Here is a 13,832-nt window from a genome sequence, read left to right as displayed (position 1 = left end):
ATTCATGTTCTTTCCTCAGGGTATATTAATTTTTCAGTTCTTGATCACAAAAGATCCCAAAGGGCTCTTGACCCTCCATAAATTATGCAGAATTAGCACTGTTTCACTGCATTGGTAGCATCATAAAAGTGATCTTATGGAGGAGGAAGTGGCAAGTTGCTTATGGTGAGAAATATGTACTCCAGGAGTGTGAGACAAACTCTCAAAGACTCAGAGGCTTTCTGCATCAGCAAAGATTTTAGCGGTCCAGTGGCTGGCACATGCCACTCATCCTTTCAGTGAAAAACTGCATTATTGAATCTTGTGTCTCCTATCACTGAGTAAGATGCACCATGTTTGGTAGGCCGTTTGGATTTTGGAAGTGGTGTAAGTCATATTTGAGATGACTTCTTATTTATTGGGCACTTAGAAGTCTAACAACATTAAGAGGGCCCACGAAACTGAAGAGCTCTTCAGTAGGTCCAGGTGCTGGTGTATATGGCCTTGTTGCTTGGAGCAACAAGGACATTCTATGGAGCTGGTGCTATTTGTGGTAGATAAAAATGCCATGTGGACTCTCCAAAAGGCCCACAGAAGAGTTGCAGTACAGACTCCTTTGGGTTCTAGAGCAAGTCTGTGCCATCAGAAGCATAGAAATGCACATGGTTATGAAAACTGTTCCTGTCATGCTATTGGGTCTTGGTGGTCATGGGACATAAAGTGACTGTGTGAAGACAACTTCCTATCACAAGCAGGTGCTCTTAGACCCACAGAGTCTAATAACCAGCAACTGACAGGCCAATAGTTAAGAAGATTTAGAATGGTTGGCAGAGGAGGGAAAGACAACTACAGGTTATGGCCTAAGGACCAAGTGCAGTTGTGGGATCCATAGCTCATCCACAAATCTTACATTTGTTTGTGATTGTTTTTCCTAGAAATTGGTATTCAGCTTACATCCTGTGACTAAGTGGATGGCATTAATGTGAGGATCTTAATATGCATCTGAGTGAAGTAAACATGGTGAATATGTTGTTAGCTGTCTGCTCACATCTCCCAAAATCCATGACTATTTTCATGATACCGTTTTGCTTTTTTCTTTCACTCCCATTAGCCATTAACTTCACCTATAAGTTCTGTTGGATTATTATTTATGCATAATTTAAGGAATATAGATATAAAGAAAAGAGATGATAGTACCACAATGATAGATCTTTAGTTGTGCAGATTTCCCAATGAGTGGATCGTGATACCCTATTATAGGGTCTTGTCATAGTGTGGCTATTTTCTTGTCTACTCATGTTACAAGATGAACAGTGGGGTGAAGTAGCCTGGATGAGTCTTTTTGGGGTAATCTTTAAGGAATAGTAACATTGCTCATCCTGAGGAAATCTCTTCACTATCAAGATCACCAAAGAAGAGACCAGAAACTCTGCAGATTCATAAGGGAAATAGTAATGGAAGAATCAATGGCTTAAAACAGCAAATAACTCAATCTCCATAGTTATTAGGGACTCTTACAGATTATTCCTGTACTCAAGGCTCAGTGGACTCAAGCAATTTAAGACCTTGAAAGTTTAGGTAGAAACCAGAGAGAAGCACTAAATTCCCAGTGGATTTGTGGAAAAACTTCAGAAGAAGAATGATATAGGGCTTCCATAGCCACAGAGATTTGTTCAATTGCCTGAGATTTTATGGGGCCAATATACTAATAGCCTTGGGAACTTGGGAAAAGAACTTAAAAACCATAAAAGACATAGCAGGAGAGTTAAAATAGTTTTTGATGAAGTAGGTTTACTTACTAGACTAAAAAGTCCTTTAGATCCTAAAAAGGATGGGCAGGCCCTTTTGTGTTCTATGTTGCCTTTGACTGATGGTCCAGAATGTGCAAGCAATTGCACTTAAGTGATAAGACTGCACCTCTTTTTGTTGTTACCAAACCTGAAATGTTTCCTAGTTGTGGACTGTGGAAGAACAGTTACTCCTGAAATGCACTCCTGAGGATGTAGAATCTTGCTGCTGGCAGAAGGACAGGCAATAGGACAGCAAAATATGCTGTCACCTGAGGGCAGAAATATTTCATAAAGCTGACTAAAGAAAGCTGGCCTTCTAGTCCCAGGCAGAACACACTACTTACATATGCACTCCCAAAAGTCTTTAAGAAGCAGATGACAACATCCCTTAATACGCATCTCTTTAAAGCTTCCACTTTCATGACATCTCATGCTCCTCCAGTTTATATGATTGAAGATGATGAAACCTGTTTTAATAGCCAAATGACAAGCTAACGAGGAGGCAACAGATGAAGAAAGTTATTTCTAGTATTTAAAGGAATGTATCTGAACATAAAGAGCTATTACAGTCTTAATGGTAAAAGAAGCAGAAACTTCAGCAGATGCAAGCTGAAAGTGACTTTATTTAACCTATGTGCTTCAAGTGTGGTAACTGGCATAGAACCCTCCAGGGCATTTGGTGGCACCACCAGGGTGGTCCTCCAGATACGTCTTTGGATTTCTGTGATGATTGTTCAGGCTGCCTGTGTGAAGCAAATATTCATATGGAGACTGCCAATTAGAATCTAGTTATAGGTCAGAAGGACTTTTTAATTATTTTTATTTTTAAAGAAGCTTTAGATTACATAAATGTTTCATAAAAATATAGGGATGGTTCCAATATGCCTCTCTCCCTCCCCATCCCACATTTTCCTATATCAACAACTTCCCTCATTAATGGGGTACATTTGCTAACAATTGATGAGAACATATTGAAGCATTGCTACTAACCATGGTCAATAGTTTATATTAGGGTTTACACTTTGCCTAAGACACTTTGAAAGGTTTTGACAAAATGTATAAAGACCTGTATCCATCATTGCAAAGTCACTCAGGGCAATCTCAATGTCACCCAAAAGCCATGTTATATGTATTCTTCCCTTTCCCTCCCCTTAAAATCTCTGGTGATCAATGCCCTTATATCAAGGATGCAAGTTCTTCCATTGCTAGAATAATAATAAATCTACTTTAGTCCATAATTGCTACCTCCCTTTTGTTCATTTTTCAATCTTCATGATTTTAGGATGGTGATGCCCACTTTGCTTCTGATCTCCCATGGGGCAGATGGATGGAACTGTCTTGCTCGAAGATGAAAATACACTGCTTTCGGGGATGGGCATTGTTCATCATCATCATTTTGTTTGTTCTTCTGGGTAGTTCTGGTGAACTGCAGAGTCGGTTTAGCAACACTGATGAGAGTCAATGCTCAACTGGCATATGAACAGACTGAAGATTTACATCTCTGGTACATATATTTAATGAGTATAGTGCTCATTATAGGTTCAAGTAAAAGGGGCAGAAGAATCATATATAAGGAAATTATAAATGAGTCTAACTCTGTTACATTGGAGAACATATATTCCAAGGTAAGAGTCACAGACAAGATGCTGAATTCCTGAGACTATCTGTCCTCCCTATAGTGTCTAGATGTCTCCAGAGCCCTGGGCAGCACTCCTGCTTGAGGCACTGTTTACTGTGGTAGTCAATGAAATCCTATCGAGATGTGCATACGCATAACCTCTGGAAGGAACTCCTGACCTACTTTAAAACCTCTTAACCTTAAAAACTAATTTGTTTTTAATATTTCCTTCTTTCAGTCAAGGTCTTTTTCCAAATGCATTGCTAGTTGGTGCTGAGAGATAATTCCTTGATGCTAAGTAATCTTATTCCTGGGAGTCACGCCAGGGGGAGGTTATGTGTTTATATGTTGAACTAGGCTTAGAGAGAGGCCATATTTAAGCAACAAAGAGGCTTTCAGGAAGTAACTCTTAGGTAATATATACTATTAAGTTAAGGTCCAATTTTACAAGAACAAGGTCCTTACTACAACCATCAACGTAAGGGCCTGGCTTATTCATCTGTCCTCCTGGGCTTTGCCAATATAGTATAGGGATTTTTCCCACTATTAGAGAATGCAGCAGGACTTCCAAGGAAGGGAATTTATTATTCTTTAGGTTATTGTGTGGGTCTCCACCCACTGAGACAAAACCCCAGGACTACCTGAACATATTCATATCCCTTTGAGCCATGCCCCAGGGTACTCTCCTCACAAAACCTGCATTATTTATAATCCATACCTATTGTCCTCCCCAGCAACAGTTGTGATCCTTCTGCAATCCAAAACTTCCCTAAAAACAAAGTCAAATAATAAAAATAATAAAACAATAACTGAAAAAACAAAATTCAAAAATAAAAAATAAAAAACATGTTTTTCATTGTGTCTTTCATCACCATAGATATGTTACCTTTTATATATAATGGCATATTCTTTTATATGTTCCCCCAGTTTTGTTCTTTTTTTTTTTTGCTTTATTTTCAAAGAAGGTCTAAGTTATGGAAATATCACATAGAAAAAATAGGGATACCCATACACTCAATACCTTCCCCCTCTCCCACTCTTACTATTAATAACATTTTACATTTGTATGGTACATTTGTTGTTATTGATGTACAAATATTGAAGCATTGCCACTAACCATGGTCAAATATTTTACATTTTGCATGGTACAATTTTATAGGTTTTGGCAAATTTAAAGTGGCCTATATCTGTCATTGCAAGAACATGGAGAACATGTAAATGCACTAAAATTGCCCTATGCTCTATCAATTTTATTCTTCCATCCCCCTTCCCTCAGAACCTATAGTAACCATTAAGTTTCAGTTTTTGAAGAATGGGGTTCATAGTTACATGCAATAATAGTGAAGTCTTGATATGTAGGTATGTTTTTACTTGTAAGTACTGCCTACATTCTTGAGATATTTTTGCCTGTCTACTTGAAAACATAGCAGGACATATACATGCACTACTTTCCCCCAGTGTGGGATGTGACTCCCGGGGATGAGCCTCCCTGGCACCAAGGGATAATTACCAAGTTACAACTAGTGATGTATTTGAAAAAAAGACCTTGACCAAAAGGAGGAAATATTAAATACAAATGTGTTTTTATGACTAAAAGATTTCAGAGTTGGGAGGTCATTCAGAGGTTATGCTTACACACATCCCAACAGGATCTCACTGACTGCCACAGTAAAAAGTGCCACAATCAGTGGGGCTCCTAAGCACTCCAGGGACATCTAGACATGATACACAAGGTAGACAATCTTAGGAATTTAGCAACCTGTCAGTGGGACTTATTTTGAAATATAAATTCACCAATGTAACAGAGTTAGACTCATTTATAATTTCCCTACACGTGGATCTTCTGCCCCTTTTAATTGAACTTATAATTAACACTACAGTCATTAAATATATGCCACAGAGACTTAAATCTTCAGTCTTTTCATGTGCTGTTAAGCCCTGAATCTTGGCAGAGTTGCAACATCTACTCTACGTTTTATTGGACACTCCTCGGACAACTAAAAAAAGGGTGGTGATGGACAATGCCCATCCTCAAAAAACAGAGTATATACAACTGCAAGCAAGACAGTTGCACCCAGCTGCCCCATGGGATATAAGACCCCTCTCAATTAGAAACAGAGTGGCCATCAACATTCCCAAAGCTTCAAGATTAAAGAATGAATAAGCATAAGGGAGAAATGCAACAATGGGCTAAAGTAGACTTATTATTCAGGTAATGGAAGAACCTTTGTCATTGATTAAAGGCAATGGTGTCCAGAGGTTCTCAGGGGAGGGAAAGGGAAGAATAGGTGTACCACAGAGGCATTTTTGGGACATTGGATTTGTCCTGCATGACATTGCAATGACAGGTACAGGACATTATACATTTTTTCAAAACCTATAAAACTGTGTGGTGCAAAGTGTAAAGTCTAACATAACCTATTGATCATGATTAGTAGCAGTGCTTCAATATGTGTTGATCAATTGTAACAAATGTACCACCCTAGTGAAAGACTTTCTAAATGGGGAATATTGAGGGATGGGGAGAATGCGGGGTATATGGGGAATTTTCTATATATTTGATGGAACATTTATGTAATCTAAAGCTTCTTTAAAATAGGAAAATAATAAAAATTTAAAAATATTGGAAGCAATGGAACATTATGTAACTTTAGGAAGGAATTTGGAAATATTAAAGATCTATAATTTTTTTAAAACCTAAGTTCACTAATTCTACCTTTGTAAATTTTATTTCGAGGAAAATTAAGATGCTAAAAATATAATGTTTAATTTGTAGTCATATGCTATTACTGAAAAATTATCAATAAGGAGATTAAAAGAACTCAGAAATTACAGAAGAAAAATTTTGGACTTACATTTATTTCTAAGTACTTATAAACATGCAGCAATAATTTTAATAATAAATTGTAATGACTGGGCCTATCCTATGACACTTTCAGACATTGTTATGAAATTATTTTCGATATCTTTTAAAAGACATTTCTATGTTTGGTAGGCATTGTACATCTGAGGTTTGAAGATAGTTCTGAATTTCTAACATAAAGATAAAAAAATCTTCTAGTTTTCTGGGATGTCTTCATTAGAGATTCATTCATATACATCTTTTCATAGGAATTTCCTGTTTCTCTTTCAGAAATACTTGATGGCTACGGAAACATGTCTCTCGGTGTGGCCTTAGACCAGCAGCTTTAGCACCACCTGAGAACTTCTTAGAAATCCAAGTACCTGGCACCACCAGGACCCACTGAACCTGAATTTCTGACTGGGCTCCGGGCAGAGAGTCAGATGATTTAATGGGCCCTCCAGGTGATTCACAGATCTAGTAAAGTCTGAGAGCACTGAGGGAGGGACACCAAATCCTATCTTAATTAACTATTCCTCCTGTGTGAAGTTTCAAGGATTCCAAGTCCCAAGTGCCATGTGGGTAGAGTAAATGTAATATATTTATCATTTGGTTCAGGCTTCCATTCAGAAAGATGCCAAAAAAAAAAACTCGGTTCTCAGGGCAAGCAGCATGTTTTAAAAGATCTGTTTTATTAGCTGTGATAAAGTTCAGAATGCGGTAGTCAGCTTTAATAGCTGGCCACACACCAAGAACTAGCTGTGGTGAGTTTTCTAAATTGCATAAGAAAAGAGGGAAAGACTTTATAGAAACTAACAAAACCCTATAATCTTGAAAATGAGTTTGTAAAAGCACAGTTGTCAATTCTAACAAGGAAGAAATCATACTTCTCTGAAAATGAGCAGATTAACAAAATCCTTTGGTTCAATTTATATAAATGTATTACAAAAATGAACCACATTAAGGAAAACAAGTAAATTGGAAAAGGTTAATATTTTATGTGTATATATAAATACCCAGTAAAGCTGCCTTTAGATTGATGTGGGCTATGGGTGGGAGGCTCTTTGTCTCTTCAGAGATAACCTAAACTATCTGTGACTTGTGGGTGTGGGATGATAAAAGCCTGCAGTCCTGCCCTTGGTGAGCAGGAAACAGTTTAAAAATGCAAGGTCTATAAACTTTAAGTATTCAGGGGAAATGCAAACAAAATATGCTAAAAGCGAATGCCTGATGTCCATGCTAAAAGCTTACCTAAGATGTGGAAATATATGCTAATTCAAGTCTATTGAGAACCAAAAAAAAGGACCATTTGGCCTTTCCTCTCTGTATAAAAGGGACTAAAAAATCTTGTTCAGGGCTTGGGATTGAAACAGAAAGTTCCTGAGTCCGACCAGCCATCAATAAACCATTTTTCCTTCTCAAAATCATTCCTGAGTCCTGGCCTCTCTATACTGAAATAATTGAACTTGTCTCAAATTCTACAACAAGATAATCCCTCATATAACTGGATGAGAACTATCCTTGGATAGATAAGCTGTCTGTGTAATTGTGGCTTAACAAAAAACCCAAAAAACAAATTCCTGCTTGCATTTCACTAATATTAATTGTTTTTTACATGTTAGGAAGTAGAGTTAATTGGAAACACCAATTCTCTTATTTAAGTACTCTCAGTTTTATTTTATTTATAATGTTGAGATAAAATTCTTCAACTCAAAGAAGGTAAAAATGCTTGTATGGATTAAATAGTATATTAATATTATTCTAGTATTGTTCTGTCTTATAAAAATGAGCACTCAAAATTGTTTAGGATTTTTACTCCCCTGTCTATTGATAATTTCTTGTAGATAATTGGCAAATTAAAATGTTTACTGGACCAAAATCAAAATAAATATGGACAATAATTCTATTTTTCGTCTTATTAGTTCAATTTAAAAGGCAAAAATCAGGACATTGAAAGAAAGAAACCCTTTTGGAGGCACATACTTTGATTTCTCATTCCTACTGCTTTTTATTATCCAGCATGAGACTTTGAAATGGATAAAGTTGTGTGGGAGGGTCTAGATGCAATAATCTTGTAATTCATATTGGCAGAGTGAGAGAAAAAGGGCCTTCAAACTTGGCAGCCAAAACAAAATTTTAAAGTAGTTTAACTAATTTAATATCCATTTTTATCATAAATTTAAACTGAAGAACCCACCCAGACAAAAGGATGTAGAAATGGGTCCTCAAATCTAACTTCATTCTTCACAGAAAAATGTCAGCATGGGGGGGATTGATTCCACACATTAGACACATAAACCAAATAAAAGAGGCTATTATTATAATAATTGACTCCTGAGAACCATTATTACTATTATATTTTCTCAGTATTTGATGGAATTCATATTATTTGCATTTAGCCTTTCATCTGTTTTATTTAGGTTAGTTGTTTCCAGTTTTTCTTGTTGAAAATTGAAGTTTTGCTCTTCATAATTCCAATAGATGGTGTTACTGAATCAAGGAATATAAAAGGTTCCAATCTCTTGAACACCATATTGCTTTAAAGCAAATCTTTAAATCTTTTTATGTGGCCATTAGTAATATATAGCCATGTTATGTCTACTGTGTGGCCATATAATTTTATTAATTCATGCAACACATATTCACAGAGAACTTATTAGGTGAATTAAATCATAATAGGCACCTGAACACAAAAGTACACCTGATATACACAGTATTGTATAGTGTAGGAATATTTAGTTTTTGCTATTGCACAAATTTTTTACCATTCATAATTTTTAAAATATGTGATAATTCAAGAGATTCAACATGTTTATAATTATTCATATTTGCTTGATATTAATGTAAAATTTTACACATTTTTGTTGTATAAATTTTATATAAATCTTATAAATATCAAAACTTTGTCTTTTAAATTTCTGAAAACCATTTTTCCAGTCCTTCTGTTTCTCAAACTAGTTTGTTCCATGCAAACCACATATCTAATAATTTGGATATATATATAGGGTGTGGCAACATTGTTTAACCAGTCTAGGCTATCAAGACTTAACCTGAAATGAACAATTATAAAACTATTCAATCCATTTGCAATAATCTATGAATCATATTGCTTCTTTTTATATTGTACATTGATTAAGCATTTTTAAAGTTTCTAAACTATTTCATTTAACTGTAGTTTCAGTCTACTTTATCACAAAAAAAATCCGTTTTTATTTCTCTTCCTATCCTTTCAATTCTTTTTCACTTATTTGCATTTAAATATTTATGCTAGTAAAATAACATTTAATTATTATTACATTAATTTGGGTAGTATAACCATTTATATATCTATAAAATATTTTGTCTTATATTCTTTTTTTTCTTTTTAAATAAAGTTTTATTGAAGTATACCATTCACATATGCATACATAAACAATATGTGTATAGAAAAACTTGTGAATTTATAAAACAAACATGAATATCATCATACAAGACCTCCATATATCTCCACAGTACCAACACTTTGCATTGTTGTGAAATATTTGTTACAAATATAAGAGGGCATTGTCAAAAAATTACTACTAACTATAGGCCATATCTTACATTTAGTGTATTTTCCCCCAACCCACTCAGTTATTAACACCCTATGTTAGTATTATATATATGTTATTGTTCAGGAGAGAACATTTTCATATTTGTTCTGTTAACCACAGTTCATCATCTACCACTAGATTCCTTGTGTTCTACTGTGCCATGTTTTGTACAATTTATTAAAAGTGTACACACAGTGGTTCTCATTTTCATCACAGAGTTGATCTAGTCATGCATTCAAATACATATAGTATTTGTTTTTGTCATCATTCAACCACTTAAAATTTATAAATTAGCTTGGTAAATGTAGTGCTCTTTAAAATTTATAGTCGGTTTTCACCTATATTAACTAAATTATTTTTGCTTGCACAAAATAAAATTTTGTTAATTCTCTTTTCAAAAGTATTTCAGGGGAAGTAGCTGTGGCTCAAGCATTTGGGCTCCCATCTACCATATGTGAGGCCCTGCAATCTTGTCCTGGGGCCTTCTTGTGAAGGCAGGCTCTTTTGCATGCTGCAGAGAGCTGCCCAGCCTACAAGCACCATGGAGCACCACCCAACCTGCACACACCATGGAGTGCTGACTCAGTAAGGTGATGCAACAAAAAGGAAGACAAGTAAAAACACAGAAGAGCACACAGTGAATGGACAAAGAGAGCAGACAGCAAGTAAGCCACAAGGGGGAAGAGGAAATAAAATAAATAAATACACACAGAAGAATGCACAGCAAATGGACACAAAGAGAAGATAGCACACAAAAAGCCACAAGGGGAGGGGGGGATAAAAAACTAAAAAAAAAACAAAACTAAAAAAAAAGAAAAATAGGTATAACAGGAGTGGACGTAGCTCAGTGGCTGAGCACCTGCTTCCCATTTATGAGGTCCTGGGCTCAATCCCAGGTACTGTGTAAAAAAAAAAAAAAGAAAAAAAAAAGAGAGAAAAATATATTTTAAAAAAAGTAATTCACATTTCTCAAAAGACTTACTCTATTATTTTACATTTGTGTTGTTAATATATAAATATTACAAAGATAATATGCATTCTTCTGATAGCCCCTTTTTGAGATAATCTCAGATAGGATAAATTGGGGGTAATTTTGGGAATAAAACTTGTCAGTTTCCATCTGGGAAGAGCCACATCAAAGTAAACCGGACTGTGCTGTGCTGTGCTCAGGTTTACTTCCCTGAGCTGCCCTGCAAACATTATGAGCACTGCTAATGAGTTGATAGTTATGGCCCCATGATGCCTGCCATGGAAGGGAAAATAGGAGGTGGACCACTTCAGCCTCACACAGGGTTTGGAGACACATGTTTGTGTCTCCTACAGATGCCAAGGAGAGGCTTAGCCAGTGAACACGACTGAGGTCTGGTCAACTAAGAGTGGTAAACTCATGAATTATTCCAGTGGAAGGCATCATCTGCCAATGCCAGCAGAGCAAGCAGCAACCAGGCTTCCAAAAGACACTGCTTTAAAGTCAGAGACTAAGGACAACACTTCCAAAATGATATTTTATCCCTCCCCCAGGAGGGTACATGGTTTTCTTTCCTTCCTGTGCTTGAACACCTCTTTTGGAAACAGGAAGAGTGGAAGACTCTCTCCAATACTAAATATTTTTATCAAAAGATCAACTGAATATATCCTGAAAGGACTGTTTAAATTATCTGCTTGGACTAACACTAAAATGGATTTGACATTTAGTTATTATTTCTGATGAGGGCTTAGAAGGAAGATAAAATTAACTAAGACAAATAACATTCATTGTTTTCTTTTTCTTTTTTAAAGATACTTAGATTACATAAATGTTACATAAAAATGTAGGGGGTTCCCATAAGCTCCACTCTCTACCCTTCCTACACTTCCCCACATTAACAAAATCCTTCATTAGTATGGTATATTTGTTACAATCAATGAACACTTAATGGAGCATTGCCACTAAGTGCAGATTATAGTTTATATTATAGTTTAAACTCTCTCCTGCACAATTTTGTAATTATGACAAGGTAAATAATGACCTGTGCCTGTCATTGCAACATCAACCAGGGCAATTCCATAGTTCTAAAAATGGCTCTACATGATACGTATTTTTCCCTGTCCCTTCCCTTAGAACCCCTGGCGGCCACAGTCTCCACATTAATGATAGAAGCACTTCTATTGTTAAAATTACAGTAAGATTTTAGTAGAATAACAGCAAATCTACCGTAGTCCATTGTTCCTTCCCCAATCCTGAGGATTATGGGATGATAATGGCCACTTTGCCTCTAATTGAGAGGATGATTACATCTCATTGGGCAGATGAATGGGACTATCTTTCTTGCACTTGTAGGTTCTGTTCTTTGGGATGGTTGTTGTCCATCATCATTTCCTTGTTAGCTATCCTGGGCAAGTCCAGTGAATTGGAGAGTATGTGTTGCAACTCTGAGACTCAGGGCCCAACTGGCACATGGAAAGCCCAAAGATTTAAGTCTCTTGGACATATAAGTATCAACTCTTGTGCTAATTATAGGTTCAAAAAAGAAGGGGCAGAAGAGGTAACTGTAGGGAAACTGCAATTGAGTCCAACTGTCACACTGGGGAGCATAAATTCCAAAGGAGGACCCACTGCTATCAATAGTATGCAATTGTATAAGAGTCTCTCATACAGCCATGGGGACACACAAGTCCAGGTTTCACAGGCAGGCCACAACTAGGGCTGCAGTGAAAGTCTGGTGAAAATTCTTGATGATTGGGGGAGATGTTGGCTGTCCAAAGACAACCTGGGAAATTTTCTCTCAATGTTGGAATCACTTCTCCTTTTAAGGGATTCAACTGATTGTGTTACATGTCACTCATTGTTGATGGCAATCTTCTTGATTGATGTAATTATAACCAACTATCTATGATTTACACTGCAGTAAAGTCAATGATGACTAAAGTCCATAAATGCCCTTGCATTACAGTTAGCCCTGTGTTTGCTTGACCAAACAACTCAGCACAATTACCTGGCCAAACTGGCACAATAGTCTAACCATCATGCCATCCTACATTGGAAATATAGCTAAGATGTGGTTAGACTAACCAGGTCTATCCCCTCTCCAGTGTTTACTAGCTGTGTGATCTTTGACATGTTACATAACCTTTCTGAGCTTTAAGAGAATTTTCTGCAAAATGAGGATAATAACACCCATTCTGAAGAGCTGAGAGTATGGAAGATAAAAAACGACATGCTGTGTCTTATTGCAACACACTGAATCTGGAAAACTAATCTGTTTCCCTCAGTCTGACAGAGTCTCTGGTCTTAGAAGCAGTCATGATGTCTAGGAGCCTTTCCTATCACCTGTCACACCTGGTCTGACATCCATACTATAAGAGTGTTTGTGCCAGGACAACCTAACCAGTTACCTCCTTATTTTATTGACCCAGTAAAAAGCATGAAATCACTGTCTGGTGCTCCTTCTTTTCCACATGCCCTCTACAACTCCTTAACCTATAAAATACAAGGTATTAATGGGTTTATCAGTCTTAAAGGATGGAAAGAGAGAGCAAGAGCAGCTGCAAAGAAGCTAATGAAGCTCTAAACCTCTTCTACAAACTATTCATCAACAACCATCACACACCAAGAAAACCTGGGTGGACCCAACCAGTCCTTATTAAAAGAAAATCTCAGTATGTATGATACCCTTTGGTGGTTTGGTCTAATTTAGAATTACCTGAGCTGCAGATTTTACCAGTATTTGATGTACCAGTGAAACATTGGATGGATCTCCATGTGTGTAGGCTTATAGTTATATGATTTGCAAGAAGGTGCTGCACCTCTGGGTTGGAACATTTTTAATATACTTTTTTTTATTTTTAAAAACCTTTCATTACATAAATGTTACACGAAAAATGAGAGAAATTCCCATATGTCCTCCTCCCTACACCTCCCTCCCATATGTTCCCACATTAACAACATCTTTCATTAGTGTGGGACATTTGTTACAATTGATGAACACATTTGGAGCACTGCCACTAAGCATTGATCACAGCTTACATTGTAGTCTACACTCTCTCCTGCA

The 13,832-nt window shown here is 36.5% G+C and overlaps 1 pseudogene; it reads left to right on the top strand.

The window, feature by feature from the left end:
• Positions 1-1,466: 1,466 nt before the first annotated feature.
• LOC101426118 (ZZ-type zinc finger-containing protein 3 pseudogene) lies at positions 1,467-2,551 on the top strand (annotated as a pseudogene).
• Positions 2,552-13,832: the final 11,281 nt, after the last annotated feature.

Source organism: Dasypus novemcinctus, chromosome 22 (assembly GCF_030445035.2).
Source record: "Dasypus novemcinctus isolate mDasNov1 chromosome 22, mDasNov1.1.hap2, whole genome shotgun sequence".
Classification (NCBI taxonomy): Eukaryota; Metazoa; Chordata; class Mammalia; order Cingulata; family Dasypodidae; genus Dasypus; species Dasypus novemcinctus.
Note: the sequence above shows the minus strand (reverse complement) of the source record. Positions and strands in the feature narration are given on the sequence as shown.